Source organism: Manis pentadactyla, chromosome 11 (genome assembly GCF_030020395.1).
Source record: "Manis pentadactyla isolate mManPen7 chromosome 11, mManPen7.hap1, whole genome shotgun sequence".
NCBI classification, from domain to species: Eukaryota; Metazoa; Chordata; class Mammalia; order Pholidota; family Manidae; genus Manis; species Manis pentadactyla.
Genome location: NC_080029.1, coordinates 116,308,852 through 116,319,562, shown reverse-complemented (window position 1 = coordinate 116,319,562; position 10,711 = coordinate 116,308,852).

Sequence of the window (10,711 nt, the reverse complement as noted above, 5' to 3'; positions counted from 1 at the left end):
CTAGGTCCGTCTCCAGTTTCCTTAGAGCTGTGGTTTGCCATTTTAACTGCGCAACATAATTCCTGGGAAGTTTGTTTAAAACACTATTCCTGGACCCTTTCCCCAGATGCTTGGTTTTCAGTAGGTCTGGGATGAAGCCCAGGATCCACATTTTTAATCATCTCCTAGACAAGTTAGAGGCATGTGGCTCTCACATCTCATTCTGAGGGACTGTATCTTAGAGTTTACTACAGCAAATGAAAATTCAGCTGAGTGTGTTCAGAAAGGACCTGATGTGAAGGAAGTTATGGGGAGCTGGTTAAGAAACCGAGAATGGTGCCACCAGACACTTATGAGCCATAACTGGAAAAGGACACAGATGAAAGTTGGAAGGACAGACAGACACACAGCCAAGAACAAATGCAAAAGCATGATGTGGAACTCTTGCCAAGGCTGAAGACCAGAACGAACTGAGGTGTGCTTCTTAAAGGCAGCAGACGTACTTGGGGAACTTGCCCTGTGAAGGGGCATGTGGACTTCAGAGAAACTGCTCCAGGTGGTTGAAGTTACAGAGAGACAGATTTCAGCTCAGCATAAGAATGAACTTCATCACAGACTCTGCAGTGGAAAGAGCTCATAATCTGCTTAACATTTGAAGAATATTATATTTCCTATAATTTCCTCTTGGGGAAAATACTCCATAAGGTTAGAAAGAGAAACAATGACCAGCAGCTGGACTTAAGAGTGGACTAAACCCCCAAGGAGAAAACATACATAACAAAACGTGGTCGCTGCTATTGAATCACTGCTGGGGAAGGCAGGTGTGGAAAACTGTGAGCTTGTCTTTCCCTTTGTGGTGAATGCAAGATTGGGCCAGAGCTCAAGTGCTGGACACAGTAGTTAAGAGCTGTGTGGAGAAAGGGTGGAGGAAGAGTAGCTCTGTGCATCAGGACACAGGGAACTTTGGGGAGGGCACCCCTGATGAGAAGGATGTCCAGAGGCTTTCATTGTTCCGTTGTGGGGTGTAACATGCAACCCCATTTTCATTCATCCCTCCTTATAATCTTCATTAAGCTTTGTGGTTTTCACTCATGTTCTGGGCAGTGAATTTGCTTCTGAGGGACATGATACGGTCTTGATTATTGATGAAGACCTATCTGGGGCACAACCAAAGTTTGTCCATAGAAGAAGAGCCAAATATAGGGTTTAGTGATGCTAATAGCTACAGGCAATTATGCTCCTGCTGTGTGCCAACAACAGTGCTAAGTACATTAAACGCAATATTACATTTTATTTTGACCATAATCCCATGCGGTAGAAATCATCATCTGTTTTCCAAGGAAGGAAACTAAAACTCCAAAATGTTAAATGGCTTATTCAGTGATGAAACTAGGATTCCCACCCAGGCCTGTCTGACCTCAAGGTCTGGGTTTTAAATTCCTGTGACTCTAATGTCCAGTCTGAGGCTCTTGACCCTCTGTCAGCTATGTGGTAGAGGGACTTCTGCACTGACAGGAGTTTGAGCCATGGCATTATGCCTACACATAACTACATTGGCTATGAATACACACACATACACACACACACACACATTCTGAGGGTGCACATACGTGTCTTTCTCATGCTTACAAACACAGTGAACCACCCACCATCTTCAACTTGGCCATGTCTTTTTCTCTGAGCCTTTTGACACCCCCATCAGGAGCCCTGGACCATAGGAGTTTAGCACCAGGAAGATTCAGCATTTGCTTCCCCCACTCTACAAATATTGACTGGGCCCTTGTCTTGTGCAAGTCAGGGTACTTGGCACTGGGGACACAGAAGTGAGCAAAAGCAGACAAGCTCCCTGCTCTCATGAATGAGACAGACATTAAGCAGGTAACCACAAAGACACCTGTACAGTTGCAGCATGACTCTGCTGTGATGGGGAGTCCATGGTGCTTTGAGGGGTCCTCGGAATGACTGGGACTGAGCTGGGCCTGGGGATACATGAACTGAGGCCTGAGGATAAGCAGGCGCTGTCAGGAAACAGACAGTGAAGGAACAGCATGTACAAGGGTCCTATGGTGGGACGTTGTGCAGCCTCGGGGAATTGAAGGCAGGCTAGCATGGCCTAGGCAGCCATGGAGGTGGAACAAGGCCCAAGAGAAACTGGAAGATAAGCAGGTGGACCAGGCAGGGCTTTGGAAACATGAGAGTGACAACTCCCTGAAAGCAGTAGGGAGCCGTTGCTGGGTTTGGAAGAGAGGGGCACAGTGAGTCATAATGCAGTAACATTTCAGAAAGGGGTCTCTGGCTTCCTTATGGGAAAGAGATGAAAGGGGCCTTGCAGGGAAGAAACAAGCCCTGCTGGGAGGAGACTGCATGGTCCAGAGCCATCGCCATCAGAGATGATGGTGACAAATGCCAAGGTCTTTTAAGAACACCAGACCTTCATCAGCCTAGGCTCCCAGCCTCTTCTGCAGGGCACTGAGGTCCAGGAAGGGATGCTCTGCTTGTTGGCCCACCGAAGAACATAATAGGCACCTGGAGGTAGCAAGAAGTCCCTGCTTTGTCCCCATAAGAGCCATCTCCTCTTTGGCTTAGCTCAGGCATTTTGCAGAATGGTGAGTGGGTGGGACGGGAGGCAAGTTTTCTAATTTCTGGGCCATTTTCCCATTTTCTGTGGGAAAGTCCCCTGCAGTTATCTGCACAGATTGTCATATTGTCTGGCAGAAACCCCAGATGGGGCCCTTTGGGGAGAAAAAATGCATGATTCAGCCAGTGGGATGGAGCCAGAAAGGTTTGCAATTGATGAGGGAGGCTGGTGGGTGAGGGGAGAGGAGTGAGGGGCATGGATTCCTCCAGGCAAGAGAACCCTGAGGAGCAGGACAGAGACACTGCGAAGGCCAGGGCTCCAGGGGTACCAATAGGAAGGCAGACTCCTGTGCACCACTTCCTGGAGGCCGAGCTGCTCAGCCAGGAGCCCCAGGAGCAAAGAAATAACACGGTAGGACTGATTGAGTGACTGATTCAGCAGTGGGGTTGCTCTTGGTCCAGGCCCAGTCTGGAAATTACAGGCCTGGGCTGCAGCTTCCGCGATGGCTACTGGAATCGGGGGCCTGCTGGTGATTGTGGTCAACAATCACACGGTCCTGTCTTGCCTTCCTGCGCCATGGTCATCAATTGGGGGAGGGGCTCTCACTCCTAGCCCAGGATGGAGAGCTGCAACCAGGAAGGCCCTGCCAGGGTTGCCTCCGCAACGCCCATGTCAGAGAACATTCCATTTGCAACCCACTGCAGAGATCAGCCTGGCCTCGCCTGGTCTGCAAGGCAACGATGGCGAATTCTAAGTCTCCGTTCACGGTGGTCGTGAAAATGCAGGTCTGTGTGTGCTACATAATGGTACAAAGGGGACGGGAAGTGAATTTCTAGCCCTATAGTTCTGTGAGGCTTTGGACAATGCACTTCCGCTTGCTGAACCTCAGTTTCTCACCCTGGAAATGCACACAAGAGTATCCGCTTCGGCTCACAGGACTGTCGTGATGGCCAAGTTCAACAGTGAGAAGAAAAATGAGGTGAGGCTGTAATGAGGGTGATGACACCCCATCTGCCCTTCACCTGGTGAGAGAAGGACCCCTAACCCTATTTTCGAGACGTGAAACTGGAGGCTCAGAGAGGTTAAATATCTGATCAAGATCAAGTGGATGGCGACCAGCCGGGCCGGCACTCCCGCCACATCCGCCAGCCCAAGACCAGCGCTTCCTCCACCGCCTCATCGCTGCCTGTGGGCCCATCACGAGCCGATTTGCATTTTAAGAAGCTTTTAAAAATTTTTTAGTCCTGGAATTCAGACCCAGAGACAACAGTGGCCTTGTTAGTGTTCAGACTTAAAAGTAAGCAAGACTGCAAGGGTCGGCTCACAGCTGACCTCTCCGTGACCTCGAGCCAAACGAAGAACCTGGAGATTTAAGCCCTAAAATCTTTGAAACAGAAGTAACAAGGTTAGAGGTAAGTGTAGTTTTTTTGGTGAGATTACAAAGCAGCAGGAACCTTAGAGATCAGGTATTTCCCCCACCCGCACCTTACAGATGAGGAAACTGAGGTCCCAAGAAGGGAGCGATCAGCTCGGTGACGTCACTGTCCAGTTAGAGGCAGACTGGACGAGAACTTGCATCTTCCTTATTCTCTACATGACGATCTTTCCAAAAGAGTAAATACCTGTGACTCATCTACGTGAATGGGTGACCTCGGGAAGTGAGGGGAGACACAGGAGCCCCTTCAGCAGGTCACTTGGCTCCTTGCCCTCTGCTGAGATGCTAAGAGCCCTGCGGACAGATTCAAGGCCCACGCTCAAGCCCTCTGGGTCACCAACTATCCTTCCTCACCCCTCAGGACCCCCAGCGCCATCTCGGTGCTCTAGCCTGGAGTGCTCCTCACCCCCAGCTATTGCCTCCACCCCCTCCTCCCTTCCCACTGCCTCAGTTTACCCCATCTTTGCCATGCATCTCATTTTCACTCTTCTTTAAAGGGAGTCATTTTGCCTGCTCCATGAGGCTTATGCCAGGCTGACCAGCCCTCTCTCCCTTCTCTGAACCAGGATAATAATAATACCTATCAGTACAATAACTAACACTCACTGAGGCTTACTCACTACATGCCAAGTGTCACGCAAATGACCACCTCCTGTAAATCCTAGGTGCATATCACTCCCCGTGGGTACTGCTTTCATCCGGGTTTTGAAAGGAAGGGGGAGACTCTGTGCCAATGACAAGCAGGCAGACAGCAGTCAGCCTGGTCCCTCCACTAAGCGGGTCCCGAATTCCTGAGCCGTCTCTTTTCATAGTAGCAGGGTAAGTGGGCTCCTGCCACCCAGTGCTGTGAAAGTTTCCCTGAATGGCTGCCTGTAGAATGTCCTCCTTTTCTTTCCTGCCTCCTTACCTTCCCACTCTCTGGTCACTGAGTACCCCAAGGACCTCACCTGGCTGTCCTCTCTGCAGATTGACGGCTCCTCACCACCCAAGGCCCAGGATGGCACTGCAAGGGGCTCCTGCCAGCTACATAGAGAAGTGACACCTCCCAGCTCCCGGAGTCTTTCCCTGGGATGGGACGTGATGAGCTCTAACGACCACCCTCAGCTGCTTTGGGAGAGCCGCCTAAGTGGTGTGGGTGCCGGTGGCCTCAGGGACATGCTGCCTGAGAACTTAGAACAGGGCAGTAATAAGCAAAGTTACTTTCAGAGACAGCTGGCTCCCATGTCAGCAAGACTAAACCAGATCCTGTTGGAAAGGCCCAAAGAAAGAATGTGTAGATCAGACGGGAAGGTGCTGGCCAGTCACAGAGGAATGGAGAAAGGTGACATGCCCAGACCAACAGTGGTCGTCCCTCAAAATACAGGGAGAGGCGGCCCTGACCTATGGACTGGCGGCATTTCCAAGGCAGAACAAATTCATTTCGTGGCCTCTCCATTCATTCATTTATTCATCAACACATCTGTGCCAGACACTCCTCTAGGGTCTGGGATTCCTAAATTTCTGCTGTATTTGTCACAATTTGTCATTTGATTTTTCACTGTGTGGTTAGGCGGCTATGGCCTGCCTGCATGGTTAGGCTGGAAGCTCTGTTCTGTTCAGTGCCGTATTTCCACTGCTCACCGTGTGACCTGGTTCATAGTAGCACCTGATACATATGTATTGGCTGAATGCAAGACACGTCATCCCTGAGACGTGAGAGATACAGGAAATTGCATCAGTGGACTGTGAGGATTCCAACCACACTGGCAAGGCCTTCCAGGTGTGAGAAGGAGGGTCGCTCTGCCTTCCCTGCAGGCACACTGAGCCACACCCTACTGGAGATGAGAGGTCCCATTCCGTCCCCCTTCAGGAAGAGAATGTGGGCCCCCAGCACGACTAAGGAGTTCCATTTACAAAGTAACAGTGTAGGATTTAGGTTTATCCTTGAGATTCATATGCTTTACCCATGTGAACCTTTCCCTCCCCACTAAGGTGGAGTCTCTGGGCAGAAGCCCCATGGGGCTGGCAGCCACAGGGGTCTGGTGTGCCTGGCTGAGAGTCAGTGTGATGAGCACCCCTTTGGGGCCCTCCAGGGATGGCCAGCCCACAACCCCCAGAGGCCACCCTCAGGGTCAGCCTGGGAGATCTCCTCTCCACACCACGGACAGGTCCATGCTCCCTCCTCAGTTCCAGAGCACCATCCATCTGTGCTCCTACTCCTCTGTCACTCGCACAGAGCTGAGACCCTCTGGGCAAGGAGGACTGCCAGGGATCCTCTCATCCAGCTCCCTCACTTTATTATTACTAATTGTAACATACCTCATGCATACAGGAGTGCACAAGAGATACGTATTTAGGTTATAGAGTCATAAAAATAAACACCATGCATGCATTGCCCAAATTAAGAAGTGAAACGTTACCAATACACTAGAACTACCCACCCCCATTTCTTATAATGATCCCCCCAACACACACACTAAAGGGAATACATCTGATTTGGGCTTAGCCAGTCTTTACTTTTGAAAAGAGTTTTGCCACCTAACAGCATTTTTATATTATTGAGTTAAACTTCACATACCATAAAATTAAACTTAAGAATGCTATAGGTTTTAGCATATATACATGGTTGAGCAACCATCACCATTATCTAACTGCAGAACATTTGTATCACCCCAAAAAGAAACCTGGTACCCATTAGTAGTCACTTTTCATTCTTTCCTCCCCAAGACCCCTAGAAAACCATTAATCTACTTTCTGTCTCTGGATGTTTTATATACAAGGAATGTTGTCTATAAATATTTTGTTGTTTTATTCCAGATGGTCTATATAAATGGCATTTTTATTTTCTGGATATCACATTCTGGATGTTTTATATAAATGGAATCATACAATAAGTGATGTTTTATGACTGGCTTCTTTCACTAAGTGTAATGTTTTCAAGGCTCATCCATGTTGTAACATAAACAGTGCTTCATTCCTTTTTATGGCCAAATAATATTTCGTTATGTGGATACACCACATTTTATTTATCTGTCCATTAGGTGGTGATGGATATTTGTGTTCTTTCTACTTTATGGCCATTATAAATAAATAATGCTGCTGTGAACATTCATGTACAAGTTTTTGTGTGAACATATGTTTTCAGTTCTCTTTGATATATACCTGAAAGTAGAATTTCTGTGTCAAATGGCAACTCCATGTTTAATCATTTGAGAACTGCCAAACTGTCTTTCAAAGCATCTGCATCATTTTACAACAAACAATGTATGTTTTCCAATTTCTTTACATCCCAACACTTGTTATTGATTATAGCCATCCTAGTGGGTATATCTTCGATTTGCATTTCCCTAATGACTAATGATGTTTAGAATCTTTTCATTTGCTTATTGGCCATTGATCTATCTTCTTTGGAGATGTGTCTACTCAAATCCTGTGTTCATTTTTAAATAAGGCAACACGTATTTTTTAAAAATGAATTTCCACATACAAAAGAATGAAGTTGGACTACTGCCTCACACCATACTCAAAAATTAACTAGAAAATGATCAAAGACCTACTTGTAAGAGGTAAAACTATAAAACTGTTAGAAGAAAACATATGTAGATCTTCATGACCTTCGATTAGAAAATGATTTCTTAGATATGGTACCAAAAGTACAGGCAGCAAAGGAAATAAATAAATAAACTGAAATAATTAAAATTAAATCTTTTTGTGTCTCATAGAATACCATCAAGAAAGTGAAAAGACAACCTACACTTGGGAGAAAAATTTTGCAAATTATGTATTTGACAAAGAATTTGTATCTAGAACATAAAAAGAATAATTACAATTAGTAAAGACAACCCAATTAAAAATAAGACATATTTGAGTAATAAAATATGACAATCCAATTAAAAATAGGCAATGGACCTGAATCTTCTTTGATAGACATTTGAGTTTCCAATTTGGGGCTATTGCAGAGTTCTGCTATGAATATTTCTTAACATGTTCTCTAGTGTACACGTGCAAATATGTGTTTAAGAGTTGTAGGATTTGTGCATGTTCAGTTCTACTAGGTAACACTAAACTATTTTCCAAGTGGTTTCATCAATTTATACTCCCACCAGTGTGCAAGAGAGTTTCTTGCACCATATTCTTACCAATACTTGATACTGTCAAACTTTTTACTTTTTTGCCTATCTTATGGATGCATATCTTGTTTTAACTCATATTTCCCTGATTACTACTGATATTGAGACTTTTTATCTATACTTGCAGCCATCTATGTTTTCTCATCTAGGATATCCCTGTTTACATTTTTTGCCTATTTTTTCGATTGTCTGTCTTTTTTTATTGATTTATATTTATATATTCTGGATGCTATTCATTCCTTTGTTAGTATTAAGTGTTGCAATTATCTTCTGCCTGTTTGTGGTTTGTCTTTTTGTTCTATTTATGGAGTAGTTTGATGAACAAATATTCTTACCTTTATTCTTAAGTTTTATGTAGTTAGGTTTGTTTGTCTTTATGGTTTGTACTTATTGTGTCTTATTAAAGAAAATTTTCCCTACTCTGAGGTCATAAAGATATTCTCTATATTACCTTCCAATAGTTTTATAGTTTTTCCTTTTATATTTAAGTCTTTATTCCATCTGGAATTGATTTTTGTGCATTATATAAGGTAGGAATCTAATTTCATTTTTTTCCATATGGATAACCAATTATCCCAGCACTGCAGATCTGCAATGTCTAGTCTGTCATAAATCAGGTTTCTACATACCTGAAGGTTTATTTCTGGGCTCTGTATTCTGTTTCATCCTTATGATAATATCACACTGTCTTAATTATCACATTGTTATGATAAATCCTGATATCTGGCATGATGAGTCTACCACCTGGTTGGTTAAGGTTTTAAAAATCAGAGTGTCTTGGCTATTCTTGACTATTTTGCTCTTCTGTATACATTTGAGAATCAGCTTGTTAAGTTCTAAAAAGGAAATTACTGTTTGGATTTTAATTGGAATTATACTGAGTTTACATTTCCACGTAAGGTGACCTGACATCATGATGATTTTGTGCTGTCATCTGAGAACATGGTCTATCTTTCTATTTATTTTGGTCTTCTTTAATGACTTTCAATAAAGTTTTATGATTTATCCATAAAAGGTTAGTCCATCTCCTAAATTCATGCCTAAATTTTTTTTGTTTTTTTCCAAACCTTTTTTATTGATGTATAACATATATTAGAAAAGTATATATATCATAAGTCAGTAGCCCACTGAACCATCACAGATCAAACACACACATTTAATCAGCACCCCGATCAAGAAACTGAACATTAATAACATCCTCAAAATATCCTTGTGCCCCCACCAGTTCTACCCTCTAGAGATAAGCACTGACCCAAATTCCTCAAACTAATCAAGTACTAATTTATTCCACCTGTTTTTGAACTTCATTCAAAAGAAATCATACAGTGTTTACTCTTTGAGGTCTGACTTCTTCACTCAGCACTACACTTGTAAGATTTATTCATACTGTTATGAGTAGTTGTAGATCAACCATTCTCATTGCAGCTTAGTGTTATGTTGTGTGAATCTACCACAATTTACTGATCCATTCTCGTGTGCATGAGCACTGAGTAGTTTCTAGCTTGGGGTTTTTAGGAATGATGTAGATAAAATCTAGTACATGTCTTTTGGGAATATATTCTGGAGTGAAATTGCCAAATCATGAAGTACCTATATGTTCAACTGTAGGAGATACTGCCCAACGATTTTCCAAAGCAATTGTACCAATGTACATTTCCACCAGCAATTTAAGACAATTCTGGGTGCTCCCTGCCCTTCCCATTAATTGATATTTTGTCTTTTCATTTTAACTTTCTGGTGGAGGTGAACTTGTATCAAACTGTATTTGTTTTAAATGACTTGATCGCAATATAATTTACCTACAATGAACTTCACCTGTTTCAAGTGTACAATTCAATCATTTTTAGTCTATAGAGTTTTAAAACTATCACCATACTCTAATCTGAGAACATTTTCATCATCTCCAAAAGAAATTTGTACCCTTTACCAATCATTCTCTAATCTCCCTCTACTTCCTGTCCCCCTACCTTAGCCATAGGCAGTACCAATCAACTTTTTTCCCTATAAATCCGCTTATTCTGAACATTCCATATAAGTCTAAGCATAAAATATGTAGTCATTTATAACTAGCTTCTTTCCCTTAACATAATGTTTTCAGGGTTCATCCATGTTGTAGTATGTCAGTACTCTATTCCTTTTTTATTGCCAAATAATATTCCATTGTATGGCTATACTAAGCTTAATTTATCCATTCATCAGTTGAATAACATATTTTCCTGCCATTTTTTTTGGCTATTATAAATAATGCTGCTATGATCCTCCATGTATAAGTTTTGTGTGGATATTTGTTTTCATTTATCTTGGATAGATACCTAAGAGTAGAATTACTGGCTCATATGGTAATACCGTGTGGAACCACCAAACTCTTCTGCATGGTGGATACACCATTTCATTTTGTATTCCCATTAACAATATATGTGAATCCCAATTTCTCCACATCCTTGTCAACACTTGTTATTGTCTATTTATATTATTATTCTGGTGGGTATGAAGTGGTATCTCTTTGTGATTTTGATTTTCATTTCTCCAATGACTAATGATGTTGAATGTCTTTTCCTGTGTTTTACTCACCATTTATATATCTTCTTTGGAGAAATGTCTATTCAAATC